Raw genomic sequence first — 26,096 nt, forward strand, 5'->3', positions numbered from 1 at the left:
ATCTGAGTATGAGTGTCTTGCACCAAGAATTTGTTGGGATTTGAGCACTCTAACACTCCTAAGGTGTTCATGCAACCCTAAATAACTTGGATCTATGTTTTCACTAATTATACATGCAATGGTGTTTCCAAGGTATTAAACATATAACTAGCATACAATTTTCATATACCACACAAGAATCTAGTTAGGATAACATACCTTATGGTGGAGATTGAAGTCTTGATGTATCTAGCCTTAAGAACTTAGCCCAATAGCGTGGAAGCCTCAAGTGGAATCACAACACATCATGGACAAATGAGGAACTTGAGAGAGAATCTCCATGCACCCAAAACCACCATGAACTCCAAGAATACACTAGTGTCGATTTTGGGCAATGAAGTATGTATTTATATGTTGGATTTCTAGGGTCATGGATATAACCCAAATCCATACCCATGGGTCTTATGATCCATGGTTCATGTGGCCCAACTCTTTATGTATCCATACATAAACTTGGTCCAACATGGATCATAAGCCCAACACACATAAATATAACTAATTAACATAATTAGTCCCCATAGATTTAATTAGTCTCTTTTTTATCACTAAATCAATTCCAAATTAATTCTTGATCAATACTAATTAAAACCATATGATTTCATATTAATATATTAGTACTTATAATATATTAATAAATCATATATAACCTTCTCTCAAGAGTCCATTCTAACAAATTGTCCTAATGATATGCAACCCAAATGGACCATGCTACTCTCGGGTCAAGTACATACTAATAATAGTTATGGGCTTAGACATCTAATCCAACAGTCTCCCATTTGGATAAGTCTAAAACTATTATTGCAAGTACGACTTCATAACCCGACTAGCAATCGTAGCTCTTAAAGCCTCTGTCGAACTCTAAACAAATCAATGACGCGTCCATTAGATAAGTGATCATATATTCCTCCATTCTAGATATCATATGGACAGAGACATGGATTATAATCATTCTCTCTGTCCATTTGTTGTTTCCCGATTTTTGATTTATGACAACTGACTAATTGAACAAATCAAATCAGTCCAGGCTTGGCCAAGCACTTAGGGGTGTCATCACTAAATCATCGAGGGGCCCACATATATTGCTTTTACCCTTATGAGGTAAAAGGAATGGATAAACTTCGACTCATATGCTTGTACTAACTACTTGTTGAATCATACACAAAGGCACGTTTTATAACATCAAGTTACTGATGCGTTTTTGTACAATCAATGTATAACCAACTCATAGTCAACAACTCATATCTCTAGGTTTGAAGAATATAAGATATTATCGTCTCATGACTCACTCGTGATAAAATCCATGAAGTGATTCAAATGAGCGTGGGTTTAATCCAATACTTGAATCTTATTCCAGGAGCACTCATGAATACTGCAGCTATGTCTAGCCACCTAGACAGACTACAGACCCATTCATGACAGTCTTGCCTCAATACCTACTTCCAAAGTATGATTGATTGTGGACGGTTTGAATAACCTAGTTATTCGGGAAGTCAAAACATGCAAAGTGAAACACAAGAATAATACTAATCCTATATGTCCCCAACACTTTGAGAGTAAATAAAAACACCTTTTATCTAAGCACCATATTGATTACTCATTATTCATGTAATGTTTCGAATTATCAACTTAATACTTGAATTAAAACAATAGTCATGCCATGCTCCAAGCATGCACACTATGTTTACCTATGGTCCTTTCTTTTGTGAAATAGATCAGTTGAACACGACTCCAATGATGCTTATTTCACAATCCAAATCCCTTTTGTAAATGTAAGAATACCAAACTCTTGCCATTTACTGTAATATGTTAGATTCGAAACTTATATGCAATGATTCTCTTGTAATGACTATACACAAAAGTCACAAAGACTTGGCAACAGACATTACAAAGTATTCCAATGGAGATCAATTCCATGGAAATGAAGTCTCATATTCAAAGTACATTCCTTTGAACATCCTTCTTTGCATTAAGTTTTCTAACCTTACACAAATTCAGAGAATAACTTCCACCAATGAAAACAATTCCATATTACCATTTTGACTATCACTTCTGAACAAGAGTTGACTCTTTTCAGAATATGTCCATATGGTCCTTTCTAAAGCTTACACTATACTTCCAATTGTCCATGAGCAACGAATCTTTGGTAAACCTCAGACTGTCCTCAATAATTGCTTAATCATTTTAGTCATATCCAGTTCTTTTCCTTTTTTCCCTCTTAATGCCCTAAGCATTTCGAAAATTTAGAATAGATGTAATCGATCCTATACCCGAAGCATGTGGGACACGATTCATGCTATAAAATTTTTTATTTGCGATGTTCTCACAATTCGAACTATGAAGAGGGATGTCGTAATCATAATCGAATTTTGAGAACGCAACATATATAGAATTTCCTTATGTTGAACCATTCCAACATAACATTCATATATATCATTGACTAAAGTTGATTAAAATCTCAATCTAAGCTTGTAGAATTGGAATGAAGTATAAAATCCTCTCCCTTAATTATAGCAAAACAACTTTTCAAGGCGAATTGAAACTTTTGTTTTCTATAATTAACATTGATAACTTGCAACACTAAACATAATGCTCCCACTAGCATAATGATTATTATCTTACCAACATAACACTTATGCTCCCACTAGCTTTGACATGTTCCCAGAAATCAACTGGACTTCTAGAAATCAATACTTTATTGACTTTCTTACCAAAGTTCATATTTCTGATACGAGATTGCTTTGATAAGACTTTATCAAAATCATACACCTTTCCTTAGATAGCTCACATGTGTTTAGACCTTTTTCCATTCTCACTAGTTAGTATGCCGGTTAACCACACACGCTCCACGAACGACATGAGAATGCAAATATCACAATTGCTATCTACTTAAAATCAACCTAGTGAAAGCGTTTTGTAACGCCCGTGTTTCCAGGATAGGCATTAATGATGATGTAATAGTCTAGGTCAACCTTTGTAACTCATTTTGAAGAAATAAAGAGGAATTATGTGATTATTATGTGAATTATGTGTTTTATGCTTAATCATTAGGATTTAATTAATTAAGAATAAAAATAAGCGTCGAAAATAAATATTAGATAAACCCAATATCTATGAAGGAAGTTGTAGTGGTCATGACAAGGATTCCAGATATATAAAGAATACCGAAATCTGAGTTATAACAAAGAAGTTATGACCTGTCGAAGTTCCGCGACAAAACCGGCACGGCGCCGAATGACGTAAAAATGAGTTTTTGATAAACTACTTTTTAGCCTTGGTGATCTAAATAAAAGTCGTAGTGTTCGTTAAACCAAGAGTATGTGTAAAAAGAACGCCCAAATCTGACTTCGTATGAGGAAGTTATGTTTTTTCTAAGTTTCAGCTTAGCAGTAGACAACTAAAAACTTGAATTTTAGATCGAGTGATTTTTAGCCGACACAACCTAAACGAGAATCGAAGGTCTCGTCAATAGTAGTACAACGGTACAAAGACAAACGAAAACGGACGTCGGATGAAGAAGTTATGAATTTTTAACGGATTTTCCTGTCATGGTCTGTTAAAAATAATAATATTAAAAATAAAATCAAAACTAGCCGACGAAGTCTAAACGAAAGTTGTAGGACATAAATTTACCTACGCGTGCATATAATGAACGTAAAAAACGGAGCCCGTATGCGAAAGTTATGGATTTTAGACGTTTGGGACACAAAAATCGAGAAAAATGCTAAAACCGAGGAATTTCGCATGACTGGTGTTCGGCCACGTCACCCTCGCTTCGATGCTGCCCCGTGTCCGATCCGATGACGTGTCTGAAGCGTGGTGCGGTAGAAATCAGACGCGTGTCGCATACGTGGCGTGTCCGAAGTGAGCCACGCCTCGCCTACGAGCTTCCGACACGCCTCCCACTCCTCGCATCCGTGTCTCACCCTCGCACCAGCCACCTGTTCGCTTCGCATCCGAGCCACCTTGCGTCCGATCCTCGCAGCAGCTGCCACGTGCTTCTTCCCCCTTGCTTCGGATCTGAGGCTCTCCTCTATAAATAGAAGGGTTGCGAATCCTCCCGGGTAATTTTGGAAAATTGCCACTTTTCACCCTAAATTCAATATTTTACTATCTCGACTTCCCCCGAAGCCTCGGTATCATTTCCAACACCCGAAATACGTCCCGAAGTGCCCGAAGACCCGGAAAATTTTATCTTTTTGGTTTTGAAGCTCCACCCTCGCAGGGCCCGATTTTTCATTAAAGCTCCTGGTTTTATCAGAAACGATCGTTTTAGGAAACGAAGTGCTGTCCGATTATCGTTAAATCAAGTGAGTGTATAGTCACTTTCATCTTACACATAGATATGAAGTATTTTATATAAAATACGTGCTATGTGAATATAGATTGTTTACTTATTTGAGATGGATGATGAATGAATGATTTATACAGGTTTTTAAATAAACTAAACTGTATATGTATTTTTATCTACAAATATGTTGGGTAAAACATGGGTAGATAGTTGATGTATGATGAAATAAAATGATGAGAGGCCTCGATGTTATTGTGATCCAGTCATCTAGCGGAGTATGGATGATGACCACAGACTTTTCTAGATAGTCCTGTGGAACGCTGGCAGGCTCGCAACATGTAGGTGTTAATGAGCTTGGGTGTTCATTTGTTGTACTCCATCCCCCACATGGTTGCCTTATTTGACATAAATTGCTGGGAAACCCCCAAAGCAGTCTTGTCGCCCCGATGAAAATCCTTAGACTAGGTCCCTTGTGATAGTTGTTTTAGGGACGTAAAGTGAGGATAACGGGAATGGGTAATCGGGTTATTGTTGTTTGATGAAATTAATAAATTTATTTATTGTGGGTTGAAAACCCTATATGCTCACCAGGCTCCCAAGCCTGACCCACTCAGTTTTCTTTGTATTACAGGTAGTGGCACGAGAGCATAAGTTGAACGACCTATCAAGATATTTTGAATATAGGCTTGTAGTGTATATAACTATTGTATGGCTTATAATGTGCCGTTTATGCTTTTGGTCTGTATCGGAACATGACATCCCGAGTTTTGTTATATAATGAAAATACATTTCTTTAAGAAATGCTTTGGTAAATCTTATTTTATCATATTTCGTTTTGGGAACAAATTCCGCAACTCTTTTAATCAAAGGATTACTCTGAAATTATTTTAAAAGCATAAATTAAACCGGTCTTTTCTGGCCGTGAATTTGGGGATGTCACAGTTGGTATCAGAGCATCAGTTTAAGCGAACTAGGAATTTGTAGGATTTCTAGACCTAAACTTAGAATGCTAAGTGATGATCGTGAGATGAGTGTCTACCATATTTTAGACACGAGCATTAGTATATTCTAGGAAAGATGCCTAAAATACTTTTATGTGCTAAATGTTATATGTTTGCGATATATGATGTTATTTGTTCGGATCTATGGTCTGTTGCCGACCGGATCTGGAAACTTTATGTGTTTAGGATTCTAAGAGTACGACTACGATATTAGAACTAGCATGTAAACGTTTTGGAGTGATAAGGAGAATTAAAAATATCGATCGTGGATAAAGATCTAAATTCGCCTTATTTGATACATAGATTATAATGGCAAGAACTCGCAGTGGAGTTGGAAACGCAAACGGAAAGAGGAATCAACAGCCGCAACCCCCAGTACTTGAGCAAGTACCTGTTGCAGGAGCTGCACCTAAGCCAATGACGATGGTTGGGGTACAAGCAATGATGCAGATGATGTTGGATCGCCAAATGGAGGAGACAAGGCGATTACTACAACAGAATAAGGAAGAAACTACGATACCTGTTGAACAACCCGAATTGAATGAAGGGTAATCAGAAGGAGGGAGCTACAGTGGGACTGTTGGTCAAGCCAACCCACCGACAGTTAGACGAAACCATCAGAATGAAGGAAATGACGGACGTGGATGTAAATACAAGGATTTTATGGAATCCAAACCACCGTGCCTATCTGGAAGCCCGACACCGGTGGAAGTCATGAATTGAATCTCCGAAATGGAGACAATGTTTGAATGTTGTGAATGCAGCAACAGACAGAAAACCACTCTCGCGATTCCTCTGTTAAAATTTGGAGTACTGAGTTGGTGGAAGCTATTAGCTGATTCGATGCCTAAGGGAGAAGCTAGTAAGATGTCTTGGGAGTATTTTTCTGGTACAGCTGAAAATGCAATACTGCTCTAAGAAGGATCTTCTAGAAATCAACAATGAGTTCCAGAATTTGAAGAAGGGAAAGATGAGCTTCACTGAATACGCTGCTATTTTTACAGAAAAGATGAAGTTTGTTCCTTATCTAGTTCCGACTGAACTCTCCAAGGTCAACAAGTTTGCCCACGGATTACCAGCAGACTTTGGTCTGATGGTCAAGCAAGCAACCACTTCGAAAGCCGCCATCTGGGCTGCTAAGAATGTTGAGACCCAGATCAAAGAGAAGGGTCTGGAGAGGGCAGAAGTTGGTGAAAAGAGAAAGTTTGAAGGAACTTCAGGTTCCAACAAGAAAAGAAATTTTTCAAAATCTAAGAAGTTTGGAGGAAGAGGAGGAGGCGAAGTGAAATGGTGTGAAAAGTGCAAGAAAAAGCACTCTGGGAAATGTAGTGAGGAGGTGACTTGTTACAAATGTGGAAAGACTGGACATTATGCCAATGAGTGTCCGTCCAACAAGAGGGTATGCTTTGGATGTAACGAGGAAGGGAACGTTTTGAAAGACTGTCCGAAGAAGAAGGATGCAGCAAAGCCCAATCTTCCACCAAAGCTAAAGGCGAGAGCCTTTCAGATGACACTTGAAGCTGCAAAAGGAGAAGTTGATGTCGCTTCAGGTACCTTTCTCGTAAACGAGTTGTCTGCCCAAATTTTATTTGATTCTGGAGCCAACTACTCCTTTATTTCGCATGAATTTGGTAGAAAACTAGCTTTGCCTGTCGATAGACTAGATAATGCTTTATTAGTCGAAGTTGCTAGTGGTAAGTTTGTACCTGTTAGCCATCGCATGAAAAACATCTTCATTGATTTGAATGGTAATAAGTTCCACGATGAATTATTACCTATCGAGTTAAATGGTTTCGACATCGTGTTGGGAATGGATTAGCTTAGCACCAATGATGTCAGAATATTATGCAGAAAGAAGATAGTAAAAGTAAACTCGCCAGGGAAAGAGTCATTTATGGTGTATGGGGACAAACGCAGAGTAAATTCTGGAATCATTTCCACAATGAAAGCCAGAAAGTGTTTGGCCAAGGGATGTACATCATATCTGGCATTCGTGATCGATGCATAGAAGGAGAAAAAGGAGGTGCAGAGTATACCAGTGGTGTGTGATTATCCAGAAGTATTTCCCGAAGATCTTCCTGGATTACCGCCTGATAGACAAGTGGAGTTTAGAATAGACTTGTTACCAGGAACGACGCCAATAGCAAAAGCACCGTACCGATTAGCACCAACGGAGATAAAGGAACTGATGACACAACTTCAGGAATTATTGGACAAAGGTTTCATTTGACCTAGTTCGTCACCCTGGGGAGCTCCAGTGTTATTCGTAAAGAAGAAGGACGGGAGTATGAGAATGTGCATAGATTACAGAGAGCTAAATAAGGCAACGATAAAGAATAAATATCCATTGCCAAGGATTGATGACCTGTTCGATCAGCTGCAAGGCTTAAGGTATTTTTCAAAGATCGACCTAAGGTCAGGATATCATCAGCTAAAGGTAAGAGAGCAGGATATCGAGAAGACTGCATTCAGAACACGATATGGACACTACAAGTTTTTGGTTATGTCATTTGGAGTAACCAATGTTCCAACAGCATTCATGGATTTGATGAATAGGGTTTGTAAACCATTCCTCGATAAATCCGTGATAGAGTTCATAGATGACATTCTGATTTACTCGAAAAGCCAAGAGGAGCATGGCAAACACTTGCGAGAAGTGTTAGAAGTCTTAAAGAAGGAGAAGCTATATGCAAAGTTCTCCAAATGTGATTTTTTGATTCAAGAAGTCCAATTCTTGGGTCACGTGGTCAACCAAGAAGGGATAATGGTTGATCCAGCAAAGATTGAAGCTGTGATGAAGTAGGAGCAACCAAAAAGTCCCACGGAGATCCGAAGCTTTCTAGGATTAGCTGGATATTACCAAAGGTTTATCCAAGGCTTTTCTTCGATCGCTACTCCATTAATAGCTTTGACCCACAAAGGAGCTATTTATACTTGGAGTGATAAGCACAAAGAAGCATTCGAGTTGATAAAGAAGAAATTATGTGAAGCACCGATTCTTTCTCTACCCGACGGAGTTGAAGACTTCGTTGTCTATAGCGATGCGTCTGGTGTTGGGTTGGGTTGTGTTTTGACCCAAAGAGAAAAAGTGATAGCGTATGCATCTCGACAGTTGAAAGAGCATGAAAAGAACTACCCCACTCATGATCTGGAGTTGGCAGCGGTAGTATTCGCCTTAAAGATATGGAGGCACTATCTTTATGGCGCTAAATGCAAACTTTTCAATGATCATAAGAGTCTTCAATATCTCTTTAATCAGAAGGAATTGAACATGAGGCAACGACGTTGGCTAGATTTACTCAAGGACTACGACTGTGAGATACTTTACCACCCCGGTAAAGCCAATGTTGTTGCTGATGCTCTCAGTCGGAAAGTCAATCTTGAAAGAAAAAGGCCAAGGGCGTTGAGAATAGAAGTTGTTTCGACAATTGTGGAAAGTATAAAGAAAGCTCAAGAAGAAGCTTCAGAGAAGAATGACCGAAAGGAAGAACGTTTGGGCAAAACGTTAGTGTTCGGCATAAACAGTCACGGACTGAAGGTATTCCAAGATCGGATTTGGGTACCTAAGACAGGAGGATTAAGAGATCTTTTGATGGAAGAATCTCACAAAACCTTGTACTCAATTCATCTCGGCAGCACTAAAATGTATAGGGACCTAAAATCCTATTCCTGATGGCCAACGATGAAGCTTGATGTTGCAAAGTATGTGGCCGAGTGTGTGACATGTGCGAGAGTGAAGGCACAACATCAGAAACCATATGGGAGTTTAGAACCTTTACCTGCCCAGAACAAAGAACGGTGAAGGAAATCAGAAATGGTAGTTTAGTGACACATGCTCCATGATTTGGGTGGTTGTGGATCGCTTCACTAAGAGTGCGCACTTCATAGCTGCAAATGAGAAATGGTCTATGGATAAGCTTGCGAATTCTTACGTGAAGGAAATTGTGAGGCTTCACGGTGTTCCCTTAATGATTGTATCGGATCGTGACAGCCGTTTCACCTCAAGGTTTTGGAGAAGTCTACAAGAGGAATTGGGTACCAAGTTGTGTTTGAGTACAGCTTACCATCCACAGACTGATGGTCAGAGCGAACGAACGATACAAACAATTGAAGATATGCTGAGAGCATGTACCCTGGAATTTCAAGGTAACTGGGATGAGCATTAAGATGGCACCTTATCAAGCTTTGTACGGACAAAAGTGTCGTACGCCGTCTTGTTGGCTTGAGGCTGGGGAAAAGCAGTTTATGGGACCTGAGATAATCCACGTCACCCTCGCTTCGCTACTGCCCCGTGTCCGATCCGATGACGTGTCCAAAGTGTGGTCCGGTAGAAATCAGACGCGTGTCGCATACGTGGTGTGTCCGAAGCGAGCCACGCCTCGCCTACGAGTTTCCGACGCGCCTCCCACTCCTCGCATCCGTGTCTCACCCTCGCACCAGCCACCTGTTCGCTTCGCATCCGAGCCACCTTGCGTCCGAACCTCGCAGCAGCTGCCACGTGCTTCTTCCCCCTTGCTTCGATTCCAAGGCTCTCCTCTATAAATAGAAGGGCTGCGAATCCTCCGGGTAATTTTGGAAAATTGTCACCTTTCACCCTAAATTCAATATTTTTACTATCTCGACTTCCCCCGAAGCCTCGGTTTCATTTCCAACACCCGAAATACGTACCGAAGGGCCTACCATTTCTTCCAGGTTGTTATGTAAACAATTGAGAACTTATAGAACTCACAAGCATAGTCAACTTAAACTGGAGTGGGCATAGAAATATGCGAACACAATGGGTTACAAACCTGAAGTTGTGTGCTAGCGGTTAAACAATGGGTTTTATTCTTGATTAGTTCTTGAAACTTTTCCAAGATCTTTAAGACTCCCACTGTCCTCTTGACATATAAGATTCTCTTATATGTCAAGAACCATTCCTTGACAAAACAAATTATTCAAGAGTTAGTGCGGATTCTTATCCAAAAAATCCACTTCTTCCAATTGGTCTTAGTTGGTTTTTGTCTTACCCAAAAAATCCAATCTCAAATGTACAAGGGTAAGAAACATGTTACTCTACATTTGATAAGTGTTAGAAACCTTTTTTAAAATTATGTCACTCAAGTTACAATCTTAGAGTATGACTCTAAGACTTGTTTTGGAACGAAGTATGATTTATCTTTTGATTTGACCATTTCCACACTTCACGATTCCTCTCCTTAGCCAAAAAAATGTACTAAGGTTTTCTTAGAGGATAAATTGTGATATGGTTCGATAATCACTAAGATAATCATACAACAAGATACTCAAGTACTCTCCCATCTCTTCAGATTGGAGAAACTTTTATCTTTCTGCCTTATTTGATTCCTCTTATACGTCCTGCCATACATTGAAACTTTTCCAATGTTTCAGAATTACACTTAAACTTGTAAGTATAACCATATTTACTAAACTTTAGTAAATCATAACGAATAATCTTATCGAGCTTTTTGGTAGACCTGACCAGCGCACAACCAAGTGTACCCAATCCTTTAGTCCCTCACTTGACTCACACATGCATGTGAGCAAGGAGTTAGTCTTAATTTCCCAAAGATGAAAAATTCTTATTCATCATACAATACAAGTTGCATGAATCCAAGTTTCTATCCAATCTGAAACTTGGGCGATGAGAATCTTTCCTTATTTGGAAAATTGTGACACTACCACAAACGAAAGAATCAAATCCATTTTCCAATATTGCTATCAATGAAATCATATAAACAACAATTTTTCACAAATGCCATTGTAAGGATACTAAAAATAAATAAAATCAAAACTTTTCTTTTATTTTAAAATTTGCGGACAAACTTATCCTTACAATGCAAATACATATGAAAAACATGTTATTATCTATTCCTAAGCAATCTATCATAGCTCTTTAAGCAACAACTAGAAATTCTGATCACCGAAACATGCGATTGAAATCCATCTTCACAATCAGAATCAGCATACCCTTTTTTTTAGGTTTCCCTTGATTCTTCCAAAACATCAAAATGTAATTACATTACATCATGTATTAAGAATCTCCAAAAGAGACTACATAGAGTTAGATAATGGACTTTACCTGAAGTAGAGTCAAACTTTTTGACTTTACCATCCTTATGATCTTTCAGGTAAATTGGGTAGCTTCGCAACCATTGTCCCTTCTCTTGGCAATAGAAACATGTGGACTCTTTTTGAAATGGTACACTTGATTGTCCATACTTAGCCTTTCTCTTTACCATTGAGTCAAACGACTTGACCATGGCCGATCCCTTTCCATTGGGAAGAGAAAGTTTTTCTGGACTTCCAATGTCACCATTGTCAATGTCCAAATAGGTTTGGGAAGTAGATCTTCCAATCAGATTTGCTTTACCAGTGCTCCAAATCATTGTTGATTTAGCAACAACAAGCAAATAGGTAAGATCATTAAGGGTCAAGTCATGGTGTGTCACATAGTAGTCCTTAAAGAACTCACTATATGACTTGGGAAGTGATTGAAGAACCTAGTCAACAGTCAACTTCCTTAAGACTTTGACACCCAACTCTCCCGGCTTGCCAATATGTGACTTAATCTTCAAGATGTAAGCATATATAGACTTTGCTTGCCAAATAGGGATTGAGTGACCTTGAACTTGTGGGTCAGGGATAATTATTGGAGGAGGTGGAGGAAGTGAAGTATGATGTCTAGTCCTATTAATGCACAACAAAGGGATTGATCTTTCACCTTGATTGCCATTTGAGATATCATCTTCTTTAGGAAAGCTCTATCTAAAAGGATGAGGAAGACCATAGTTGTCTGAACTTAGACATCTATGAGGGAGAAATTCAAGTTTCAGTTGATTTAAGTCCTTAACATAACACTCAATATGAAATATTAAGGCTAGGACCCAACAAACTATTTTATAACTTGGAAGAGGGATGTCGTAATCCAAGCTACAAAATATTTGAAGGTAGGTAAATTACGATTTACCAATTTCCACCATGAAAAACAAAATAAATTATTAAGTTTTAATTGGATTTGAAACTCCTAGATCTTTTGAGATTCATTGAACTTTCAATGGCATGTTTAAATCTCAATTGTGCCCTCTCAAGTTTGTGACTAGGATGTCGAGGATCACAAACAAGGTGTGAATAACCATGCAAATTGACTTGGTACCCTTAATTTTATCACCCAATCGACGTGCCGGTTAACCACACGCGCTCCACCGATCTATGATAAAACTTAAGTCACCATTTGCCACACATTGTCAGTCCCAAGTTAGTGTGCCGGTTAACCACACACGTTCCACTAACGACTTAACAAGCGTGCAAAGTGTAATTTCATGGGTTAGCACCATTTCACATTTTCCTAAGTAACTAAGATTGAGAATTTATAAGAGTTTAGTTACTTAGTATTTATCATTATACTTTTAATGAAAGGAGAATTAGAGTCCTATCCTACCCGTTCAGCTAACGACCCTCCACCAGTCAACGAAGCGATGAGTGAGAGTGGACACCCATTAAACTGCCATTTTATAACCTTATACCCCCCCCCCTTAGAGACCAGCTTCGTGAATGAGGCCTACTAACGGTAAGATTGACGTTATCTTATACATATATATAACCATTAACTTTTAATATTATAATAGTATAAGGTTGAATTTTAAACTTTTAAAATTGTAAGGTTTAATTTGGAATTAAAGTATACATGGGGAGGTAACTTTGCAAATTCCAAAACTTGAGGGCAAGCTTTGAAACTTTTCAAAACTCTTAGATTTTCATAACTTATGAGTTTAATTAAGGTTTTTGAAAATCTTTAATGCAGAGACTCTTGAACATCCATAACTTGAGGACAAGTTATGGTGTTCATAAAACTATTTATGACAAAAAAGACTCTTCATTTTGTAACCTATGGCAATTTTATGAGTTTTAAGAGTCATAAATGTGACTTTTCATATAATCTTGAGGACAAGTTACAAAAACACATTTTATGAACTACTTTTAGATCAATTTAGGTTGAAAACAAATAACACATAATTTTTTCATTAATCTAAATTAACTCATAAAACAAGGTAACACAAAACTTTTGGTGTTCCATAAGTTGAGGACAAGTTATGGAGTCCATTCAATGTCATTGAGATCAAAAATTACACTAACAAACAATTTGCACATAATTCCTATGATGTACCAAAAATCATAAGCATGAACAATCCATATCAACAATTTTCAAGAATCATATAAACATATATAAAACTTGAAACTTTGATAATAACTTTGAAATTGGTTTACCATAATCATTACCACATTTAAAAACAGGTTTTATAAGTCTAAAACAGTTAAAGGTAATGATTCTACACAAATTCCAGCACCAAAACTCGAAAATCTGCACTCAGGAGCACCAACTCGTCGAGTGCATGAACTGACTCCGCGAGTTGGTTGAAGATACACATGAACTCGTTGAGTTCCTTCATGGACTCGGCGAGTCCACTGTCCAGTGAGCAGTTTTTCGACATTTTCAGCAAACAGCATCAAGTATAATTGAAAACAAGCCTAGGCTCTGATACCACTGTTGGGATTTGAGCATTCTAACACTCCTAAGGTGTTCATGCAACCCTAAATACCTTGGATCTATGTTTTCACTAATTATACATGCAATGGTGTTTCCAAGGTATTAAACCTATAACTAGCATATAATTGTCATATACCACACAAGAATCTAGTTAGGATAACATACCTTATGGTGGAGATTGAAGTCTTGATGTATCTAGCCTTAAGAGCTTAGCCCCAATATTGTGGAAGCCTCAAGTGGAATCACAACACATCATGGACAAAGGAGGAACTTGAGAGAGAATCTCCATGCACCCAAAACCACCATGAACTCCAAGAATACACTAGCGTCGATTTTGGGCAATGAAGTATGTATTTATATGTGGGATTTCTAGGGTCATGCATATAACCTAAACCCATACCCATGGGTCGTATGATCCATGGTTCATGTGGCCCAACTCTTTATGTATCCATACATAAACTTGGTCCAACATGGATCATAAGCCCAACACACATAAATATAACTAATTAACATAATTAGTCCCCATAGATTTAATTAGTCTCTTTTTGATCACTAAATCAATTCTAAATTAATTCTTGATCAATACTAATTAAAACCATATGATTTCATATTAATATATTTGTACTTATAATATATTAATAAATCATATATAACCTTCTCTCAAGAGTCCATCCTAACAAATTGTCATGATGATATGCAACCCAAATGGACCATGCTACTCTCGGGTCAATTACATACTAATAATAGTTATGGGCTTAGACATCTAATCCAACAGAATTTTGGTTGGGCCTTAGGGTAAGGCCCATGTAAGGGGTTTGGGCTCAATTTGGAAAATTGGGCCATAATTGGGCCTTGGTTGATTATTTGACTTTTGGGCTTTTCAGGCTATGAGTTTGGGCATTGGTCTCGGATCAAGCTAGGTTAGGGGTAAAATGGTCTTTTTACCCCAAGTATGGATTTATGGTTATGGTTTGGAACCCAATTGGTAATTGGGTGTTGTTTTGTTTTTAACAGTTCGGGGAATCTATCAGCCAACAGCTAGAGACCGTCTGTGTGATTCGCTGGTGCGAGGTCAGTCTCCTCACTAGGTTTAATGGGTTTAAGGCACCAATGTCGGCCCATGGTTTTATGTTAGGAAGCTAGATGTCTGTTCGATTCTTGCGTTTGTTATATGATGATATGTTTACCGGGTAAGGCCTGATGCCAGGCGAGGCCTGAGGAGGTTATCGTATGTTAATTATCAGTATGTGTCTTATGATTTCCGAGCGAGGCCCGATGCCGGGCAGGGCTCAATGACTGTATGGAATGCTATAGTCTTTGTGATTATTACATGTGTTAGTAGGTTGTATGTTTATATGATTATATGGTTATACAATTATGTGAGTATCGGGCGAGGCCCAATGTCAGGAGGGGCCTGGAGAATGACAGATCGGTAATCCGAGCAGGGTTCGATGACGGGCGGGACTCGTTGTCGGGCGGGGCCCAAGGCCGAGTGGGACTCGAGACCGGGCGAGGCCCGATGGAGGACGCGGGTCGACTATGTGATTTATGTATGTGTGGTATGTCGTATCTTGGGGAACTCACTAAGCTTTGTGCTTACGGTTTTCAGTTTATGTTTCAGGTACTTCGGTTTTTAAAAGGAAGGGTTCGGGTTAACTGCATGGCACTCACACTTTATGTTCCGCATTTGACTTTGTTCTGGGATTTATGTTCTGATTGTAATGTAACAGTTTTGAAACAAGTAACTGATGAGACTTCTTTTATAAATAAAAATGAAATTTTATGTTAATATTTTTGGGATGTTACAACCTTTGTTTTAACTCAAAAATGACATCAAGATGCGGTTTCTCGCGACAAACTTCACCAAAACAAACCTAGATCGAGATCATGAATCAAATGTGAGTTTCTACGGCCACTCGTTTACTGTTTTAATATTTGGGGAAGAATACATGCGTGCCTATTAAAGTTTTGATGATTTTCAAGTCTTATACAAAATAGCATCATACATTAATATTTTTTAAACGCTTATGAAATAGCAAAACTAAAATGTATAAATCGTCAATAAATCACATAAGTTATAGTAGAATGCAATAAATGACATGATTATCCCTCGTTGTGATATATTAATTTATAATATTAAAAATCACAAGATTTTGGAAAGATTGCTATGATAACACAAATCAAGATTTAAAAGTCATAAAAATGACGATTTCATTTGTATAAGATAAAGTATCGACTGGAAGTATGAAAAGATATAAAAATGACCAAAAATATTACTCACGTATAAAACAAAAGAACATTGTCATATTCGATGGAAAGACCAAGATTATGAAAATATATACTTAATAGTTAAAATGATTGGAAATTAACATTTAATATATATATATATATATATATATATATATATATATATATAAAAGTTATGTAAAAATGAATGTAAAATTTATTAATATATTTTTATAATAAATATAAAAATATAACTCATTCTACTGAGTTATGGATTTATTGCAATAAATAACATGATCACCTTCACGACTTAAGAGTCGTTAATTGTGAAACATTGTATTGTATTATTCACATGGATTATAAATATTATGGAAATTGTTGGTTTCTCGTTGATTGAAACCTGAAAACTATTGTATAAGCAGCCGTTATGCTGCCCAAATTTTGTCACCACAGATAATAAAATTTGGAAATCCATTAAGTATGAATCCCATATACTAAGAGGCTTAAATCAAAATCATTCCTAAACATCAAATAAGTATAAGTATTCAAGAGTCTTCTATCGGAAAGTTTAGGATTAGGATGCCTAGATATAATGTTAGGATCCATCATACCCACAGGGCGTTCTATATGAGTTACTTTTGTTCTAAAAGCTTTATGAGTTAGGATCATTTCCTAAGCTGCATCGGCTATGTTTGTAAGCACACTAAGACCGTACATCTTAGCAGAAAGTCCTTAGTGCCATAAACGTTAATCAGTATAGAACGAGCAACATCAAGTATAAGTTCAGGATCACATACTTATACGGGTTGACATCTCGTCACTGGTTGCTAGCTACAACCATCGGCGGACGAGTCGAGCTTGGGCGTTGACGTTTCATTCTATAATTTTTTCATCGCGCCATTAAAAATGTGTTGTGGTCTACAGAATCTTCCAGTGTTGGTGCATAGGTGTTCGTCACAGTTCGGTTATGACCTTATCTTAGACCCCGAATGTACTGTTGTTACCGTATAGGATTGAAATATGAGAGCATACGAAGATGTTGTCCACTTATACTAGTTGAAAGAGAGTGTATGTAGTGGGATAACTTGTGACTCAAAACGATAAGTGTCAATACCATAAAGTTAAGTCATATAATACTTAATTAGTACCATGGCATGACTGAACGAGGTTTATTAACTTACAATTAATAAGTTATTTATATAAACCCTTTGTTTTTTTTACATGAAATCACAATATGTATGTGGGGAGAGTTTTTCCCACTGGTTAAGTGTCGATTCCCAAATTAAGTAAGATAATACTTAATTAATACCATGGCACGAATTTACCAAGTTTATAAATTCAAAACTTATGAGTTTTACATAGAAACTCTACAAATGGTTGTACAAGGTTTCAAGGGTAAATTTAGCTATTTTATGTTTTCACAAAGAGTGATATGACTCTGTTTTATATAATTGGTATTCAAAATCTGTATATTAAAAGCATTTTGGTCATGAGAACCGTAAAAAATTATTATAAGTTTGATTTACTTATATATTCAACAAATAGTGTATTTTTGGTTTTGAGAAAACGATATTTTTAAATGGGTACTAATACACTTTCAGAACTCATTTAATTTTATACTTTTGATTGAAAGACATATTTATAAAAGCTGGTTAACCAGAGAATTGTTACAAAAACACTTTTCATTATAAAAGTACTTTGTGTCAAAAGTTGTAGAACTCACCAACAATTTTGTTGACGTATCTTAATGCATGTATTCTCAGGTTATTTAACAGGTTGGAAGGAATTGCATAGAAGACTTTCCATTATTTTACTATACCATTGTAAACACCAATCTGTTAGGTGTGTGTAGTGATTTAGCAATAGTAATTGTCAATGTAATTTCTTTTTGGTAATAATAGAATATTATATTTGTACTGTTCAATGTATGTTCAATAACTGTGATTACTAATTTACGTGGCATACCTCGGCGTTTCTGCCGGCGGCCGAGGGTGTGATAGATTGGTATCAGAGCTATTGACTATAGTGAATTAGTACTTTCTTAGGAAAGCACGTCTATAGCCTAGGGCTTACTCTCCTGGGTTAAGTATATTCCTTAACCCACAAATATAGAGTTATATAAACTCAAACCCTCAAATACTAATACAACGCAAGGATTTAGGTCAAACACCTTAGCTAAGTTGATTGTATTTGGGCGGAACCACAACTAGACGTAGACCGATCACCTATGTTTCATTATGGTTAGACCGATGAACAATCAAGCTTGAATTCGGTTGTTGGTAGACTAAAACACTTGGAATCTTGAACATTTAAATAAAATCACAGTTCGAACTGCTTAGGAACTCTTGAAAAATTTTAGTGAACACTTTACGAATATTTGGCAAATATTTACCTCAAATCCGCATGAAACTATAAGTACCATAGACATAAATCATGTCTGAAGTTTATCTCAGAATACTATTTACTCAATGATAATATTCTACAAATGCTTGTATTAGATATCTTTCGAATACCTTGAAACATTCGTGCATTCGTGAATCTTTTCGAATTCGACTTAGGTATTCAACCAGTCTATTTCTTTCTGTTGTGAACCATCCGACTTATGTTTGAACCATCCAAGTTTAAAATAAAGACACCTACACCTTTAAGGAGACTTACTTTACCAAGTAGAACTTATTGGATTAGATGTCTAAGCCCATAACTATAATTGGTATGTACTTGACCCGATAGTAACATGGTTCATTTCAGGTTGCTATTCACCGGAGCAATTTGATAGGATGGATATTTGAGAAAGAGGTTATCTGTGATTTATTAATATATTACAAGTATAATATATTAATTGAGAAATCATATTAGTTTAATTGGTATTGATCAATAATTAATTTGGAATTAATTTAGTGATCAAAAGAGACTAATTAAATTAACGGGGACTGATTATGTAAATCAATGATACTTATAGTTTGGGCTAATGATCCATGTTGGTTATGGTGGACTAAATCTTTGTGGAGTCCATGAAGATTTAGTCCAAAGGGCTTATCATGTGGATTATTGGATTAAAGGCCCATGGAAGTGGATTAGGGTTTACAAGTTGAAACTCTAGGAATTTCACACTATAAAAGTAACCCCTAGACTCCCAAAATCGACACTTGTGATCATAGGTGAAACCCTAGCCGTTTTGGAGCTTCCTAACCTCTCTTTCAAAGTCCTCCTCTTGCTTTTGGTGTCTTGTGTACCGTTTGAGGCATCACACTTGGGGTGCTAAGCTCTTGAAAGGCCAAATTCAACAAGCTACAACAAGAGGAAATTTTCTAACTAGTTTTTATGATTCATATATCAATGTTGTATGCTAGTTATAGGTTTCATGCTTTGGATAATTTTTTATTGCATGTATAACTAGTGAAAACTTAGATCCAAAGCTATTAGGGTTGTATGTGCACCATAAGAGTGTTATAGTACATAAAACCCAATAGTGGTATCAAAGCCATGGGTGTTTTCTGTTATATAAATGCATTGGTTAATTGTTTAAAGTTGAAAAAATTGAAAAATTTTCATTCTGACAAAAGGACTTGACAAGTCCATACATGAACTCGACGAGTCCATATTCATCAGTGATGAACTCGACGAGTCCACTATCAGACTGGACGAGTTGGATCATATATTTGCAGTTTTTCGGGTTTTTTCGCCAAAATTGGATTAGGATCATTACCTCAAACTGTTTTGTATCGTAAAATCTGTTTTTTCTGATATGGTAGTGATTATCCTCATCTAATTAAAAGATAATTGTCAAAATTTTAAGATTATTGTTAGTTTATATGATAAGCTAATTATTTGTAATTTTGATTTGAAATTATCTTGCTACAAGAGTTGCATTATGTCAAATTGGTAAAAGATAAATAATATGATTATTTTATTAGTTTAAAAAAATTTGATCTAACTGTTTTGAAGAGTTACAAAACTTGTCTTCAAGTTTTGGAATTCAAAAGGTTTTTAAAGGAGTTACAAAACTTGTCATCAAGTTTTGGAGTCAAAAGGTTTTGAAGAGTTACAAAACTTGCCCTCAAGTTTTGGAATTTGAAAAGTCTTATTTATAAAACATTGAATTCTAAAACTCTTGTAATTTGAAAAGGTTTCAAAAAGTGTAACTCTTGGGTTCATAACTTAAAAATCAATTAAATAATTTTAATTTTGATTTAGAACCTTGATGTGTTTTGAATAGTTCAAATTACACCCTTATGAAGTTTATTAATTTAATTAAAGTGTTTAATTAAAAGAGAATTACTAAATCCATAATGACATGGTTTAAGTTTAATTAAACTAAAAGTATAATTTATTAATAGATTAAACCACCAAGTATTTTAAATGTCTAAAATACACCCTTATACTATATAAAATTAAAAGTTTAATATATTATATATGTATAAGTAAAAAGTCAGTCTTACCGTTAGTAGGCCTCATTAACGAAGCTGGTCTATAAGGGGTGTCTAAGGAAGCGTCATGTAAAATGACCGTCATTGGGTATCCACTCTTACCCACCGCACCCTTGACCAGTGGAGGGTCGTTAGCCGAACGGGTAGGATGAGACACAAACTTCCATTAAAAGTATAATGAAAATACAAAGTAACTAAACATTTATAAATTCCCAATCTTAGTTACTTAGGAAAAATGTGAATTTGGTGCTAATCCATGAAATTGCACATTGCACCTTATTAGTCGTTAGTAGAGCGTGTGTGGTTAACTGGCACACTAATATGGGACTAATGAAGGATGGAAATGGGTAGCTTGTAGTTTTTCATAGATCAATGGAGTGTGTGTGGTTCACCAGCACATTGATTAGATGATAAATGACTTCGAGAGTACCAAGCTAATTTGTATGGTTATTTACACCTTGTTTGTGATCCTCAGTATCTCAGTCACAAACTTGAAGGGCATAATCGAGATTAAACATGTCATTGAAAATTTCAATGATACTCAAAGGATCTAGGAACTTCAATTCATTTAAAACCTAATGTTCAATTTCGTTTTTCATGGTGGAAATTGGTAAATCGTCATTTACCCACCTTCAAATATTTTTCAATTGGATTACGGCATCCCTCTTCCGAATTGTAGAATATTGTGTTGGGTCCTAGCCTTAATATTTCATTTGGGTGTTATATTAAGGACTTAAATCAACTAACTTGAATTTCTCCCTTGTAGATGTCAAGTTCTGACAACTATAGTCTTCCCGAATCTTTTGGAAAAATCTTTCCTCATACTTCAGTTCCTCCACCTCCTCCAATAGTTCTCCCTAACCTACATGTTCGAAGACTTGAAAAGTTCAAGATCACTCAAGCCCCATTGGCAAGCAAACATGAAGATGGAAAGTCTGTATGTGCTCACGTCTTGGACATGAAGCTACATATTGACAGGCTGGGAATGTTGGGTGTCGTGTTCCCAAGGAAGTTGGCTGTTGACTTTGTTCTTCATTCACTTCCTAAGTCATATAGTGAGGTTGTTAAAGACTACTATGTGACAGATCATGACGTGACCCTTATTGATCTTACCTATTTGCTTATTGTTGCTGAATCAGCAATGATTTGGCGCACTGGTAAAACAAACCTGATTGGAAGATCTACTTCCCAAGTTGCCATGGACATAGGCAGTGACATGGATATACCAGAAATGATTCCTTCTCCTAAAGGAAAGGAATTGGCCATGGTCAAAAGTTTTGATCATAAGAGAAAAGCCAGTTCTGAGATAGTTACATGTGCAAATGCCAAAGAGTCTACTTGTTTCTACTGCCATTTGAAAGGAAATTGGAAACAAAGCTGCCCTGACTACCTGAGAGATCTAAGAGAGGGTAAAATCAAATTGTATGGTTCTACTTCAGGTAAGTCCACTATCTAACTCTATTAAGTTCCTGTTTTGTAGATTCTTAATACATGATGCGATAAGATTGCGTTTTGATGTTTTGTAGGATCAAAGAAAAGAAAGGAAGCTTAAAGGAAAAGCATGCTGAGTCTGATCGCGAAGAGATGGATCTCGATCGCATGGTTCGATGATCGGATTTTTAAGCTACTCTTAGGAGTTATGATAGATTGCTTATAAATATTTAGTAACATAGTTTTCATTTGTAATTGCATTGTAAGGACAATATTTTCCGCAACTTTATAAATAAAGAAAAAATTGATTTTATAGTATTTTATAGTTCCTTGCAATGGCATTTGTGAAAATTGATGTTTGTATGTTTCTAATTTTAGCAATATGGATTTGATTCTTTCGTTTGTGGTAGTGTCTAAATTTACCAAATAAGGAAAGATTCTCATCGCCAAAGTTTTAATTGGACAGAAACTTGGAATTTGATTCTTTCGTTTGTGGTAGTGTCTAAATTTACCAAATAAGGAAAGATTCTCATCGCCAAAGTTTCAATTGGACAGAAACTTGGACTCATGTGACTTGTATTGTGTGATGAATGAGAACCTTCATCTTTGGGAAATTAAGACTAATTCCTTGTTCATATATATATGTGAGTCAAGTGAAGGACTAGAGGATCTAATACAAATTATTGTACACTGGTCAGGTCCACCACAAAGAACGATAAGACTATTCGTCATGATTTACTAAAAGCTTAGTGAATATGATTATGCTTACAAGATTAAGTATAATTCTGAATCATTGAAAAAGTTTCAATGTATAGCAGAACGAGTAAGAGGAATCAAATTAGGCAGAAAGATAAAAGTTTCTCCAATCTGAAAGGAAAGGAGAGTACTCTAGTATCGTGTTTTATGATTATCTTAATGATTATGAAACCATATCACAATTGATCCTCTAAGGACACCTTAGTACACTTGTATGGCTAAGAAGATGAATCAGGAATTGTTGAAATGGTTAAAACAATTAAGGTGAGTCATACTCCGTTCCAAAATCAAGTCTTAGAGTCATACTCCAAGATTGTTCCTTGAGTGACATGTCTTAAGTAGGTTTATTACACATTTGAAATTGGTAGTCGTGATGTTTTAGATAAGACAAAGACCAATTAAGACCAATTATGTGAAGTGTTATTCTTGATAAGAACCCACCCTAACTCTTGGATATTTGTTTGTCAAGGAATGTTTCTTGATAGAGAATCTTATATGTCAAAAGATGAGTGGGAGTCTTAAAGATCTTGAAAGGTTTCAAGAACTAATAAAGAATAAATCTATTTGGTTATCACTAGCACATGACTTGAGGTTTGTAACCTATCATGTTGACATATTCTTGTTTCTGTCCCATTCCAGTAAAAGTTGACTATGCATGTGAGTTCTGTCCATATGAGTTTGATTTTGTTGTAGATCTTGTCTTATGATAATGGTTGGAAATGACGATTTCACTTGGATAGGAACACATACACCATAAAATCTAAGTTACAAAGGTTTCTATCCAATTCATGAAAATGATTGTGAGGAAAAACTTTCACTAAGTAGATTTTAAGGAGACAACAGTTGTGTTAATTGCATTCTCCAATTCGATTATGATTACGACATCCCTTTTCATAGTTCGAATTGTGAGAAATGGCAAAAAGTTTAAACATTTAGGACTTATTGCTATAAGTTCTGAAATATTTTAGACACACATATGAGCTTTCTAATGAAAAGGTGTATGAGCTTAGAATAAAGACTTATCGAAGCATCTCGTATCAGAAATATGAACTTTGGAAAGAAATTCAATAAGTATTGATTTCTAGAAGTCCAGGTGATTTCCGGGTACATGTCAAGGCTAGTGGAGCATAAGTGTTGTGCTAATAAGAATATAGTTACCATGATAGCGGGAGCATGCTTTATTATATGAAGTGTTGCAAGTCAGCAATACTGGTTATAGGAAACAAAGGTTAAGAATTTTGCAAAGTTGCAAAATTTGAAAAGTTATTTCGCTATGATAAGGGAGAGGATTGTTTCAACATGAGAATTCTATATATGAAAATATTATAGCAAGAGACTGGTCTAGTATCATGTCTTTATGTAAGACATCGTGAATCGTATCCCATATGTTTCGGCTATAGGATCGATTGCATATGCTATAATATTCACGTGTTCTAATTTTCCAAATGCCTAGGGCATTTAGAGGGAAAAAGGACTAGATACAAATATGACTAAATTGGTTAAACAGCTGTCAAGAACAATATAAGGTTCGTTGAGGATTGGTTGCTTGGAACAGTTGAAAGTATAGTAATGGATGGACCATATTGACATTATTATGAATAGACAAGATTCTATTAATAATGAGTGGTCATATGGCTAATATGGAAATGTTTCCATAATGGGAGTTGGATATTAAGAATCTATGTGTAGATTAGTAACTTTTATGCAAGAAGGATGTTCAAAGGAATGTACTTTGAATATGAGACTTCACTTCCTTGGAATTTTTTTGTTATCAATCTCCAGTGGAAAGTTTTGTAATATCGTTGGCAAAGTCTCTGTGACTTTGGTATCATGACATCACAAAAGGAATCATTGCATGATAGTTTAGAGTCTAACACATTCTAATCGTGGCAAGAATTTGGTATTCTTACACTTAAGGATTTGAAATTGTGAAACGAGTATCATTGAAAATTGATCTATTTCACAAAGAAAGGACCATAGGAAAACATAGTGTGCATGCTTGGAGCATGGGATAACTATTGTTTTAATTCTAGTATTAAGTTGATTAATCGAAACATTATACAATGAATAATGTGTAATCAATATGGTGATTAACTAAAAGGTGTTTTATTTATATTCAAAAGTTTGAAACCATATTGGATTAGATTATTCTTGTGTTTCACTTTGCATGTTTTGACTTCCCGATTAATAAGATTATTCAAACATCCACAATCAATCATATTTTGGAAGTAAGTAATGAGGTAAGACTGTCATGAATCCGACTATAGATTGTCTAAGTGTTTAGACATAGCACAATTTTGCTGCAGTGTTCATGAGTACTCCTGTAATAAGATTTGAGTATTTGATTAAACCCACACTCATCTAATCACTTCATGGATTTTATCACGGGTGATTGTGAGACGATAGTATCTTATATTCTTGAAACGGAGAGATATGAGTTGCAGTTTACAAGTCAGTTGCACATTAATGATGTGTAAACACACCGGTAACTTGGTGTTATAAAACGTATCATTATGTATGATTTGATGAGCAAATAGAGCAAGCATATGATTCGAAGTTTATCCGTTCCTTTTACCCAATGTGGGATAAAAACAATATCCGTCGGCCCCTCGATGATTTAGTGATGACAAACCTAAGCGCTTGGTCAAGCCTGGACTGATTTGATTTGTTCAATTAGTCAGTCGTCGTAAATCGGATATCGCGAAACAACACATGGACAGAGAGAATGATTAAAATCCATCTCTCATGTCCATACGATATCTAGAATGGAGGAATATATGATCCCTTATCTAAAGCACGCGTTTCTGATCAAAGTTCACCAACGACTTTTGAGAGCTACGATTGCTAATCAGTTTTTAAGTCATACTTGCAATAATAGTTATTAGACTTATCCAAGTGGGAGACTGTTGGATTAGGTGTTTAAGCCCATAACTATAATTGGTATGTACTTGACCCAATAGTAGCATGGTCCATTTCGGGTTGCCATTCACTGGAGCAATTTGATAGGATGTATATTTGAGAAAGAGGTTATCTGTGATTTATTAATATATTAAAAGTATAATATATTAATTGAGAAATCATATTAATTTAATTTGTATTGATCAAGAATTAATTTGGAATTAATTTAGTGATCAAAAGAGACTAATTAAATTAACGGGAACTGATTATGTAAATCAATGATACTTATAGTTTGGGATAATGATCAATGTTGGTTATGGTAGACTAAATCTTTGTGGAGTCCATGAATATTTAGTCCAAAGGGCTTATCATGTGGATTATTGGATTAAAGGCCCATGGAAGTGGATTAGGGTTTACAAGTTGAAACTCTAGGAATTCCACACTATAAAAGTAACCCCTAGACTCCCAAAATCGACACTTGT

Source organism: Lactuca virosa, chromosome 8 (assembly GCF_052849685.1).
Source record: "Lactuca virosa cultivar CGN04683 chromosome 8, Lactuca_virosa_CGN04683_v6, whole genome shotgun sequence".
In the NCBI taxonomy this organism is placed as follows: domain Eukaryota; kingdom Viridiplantae; phylum Streptophyta; class Magnoliopsida; order Asterales; family Asteraceae; genus Lactuca; species Lactuca virosa.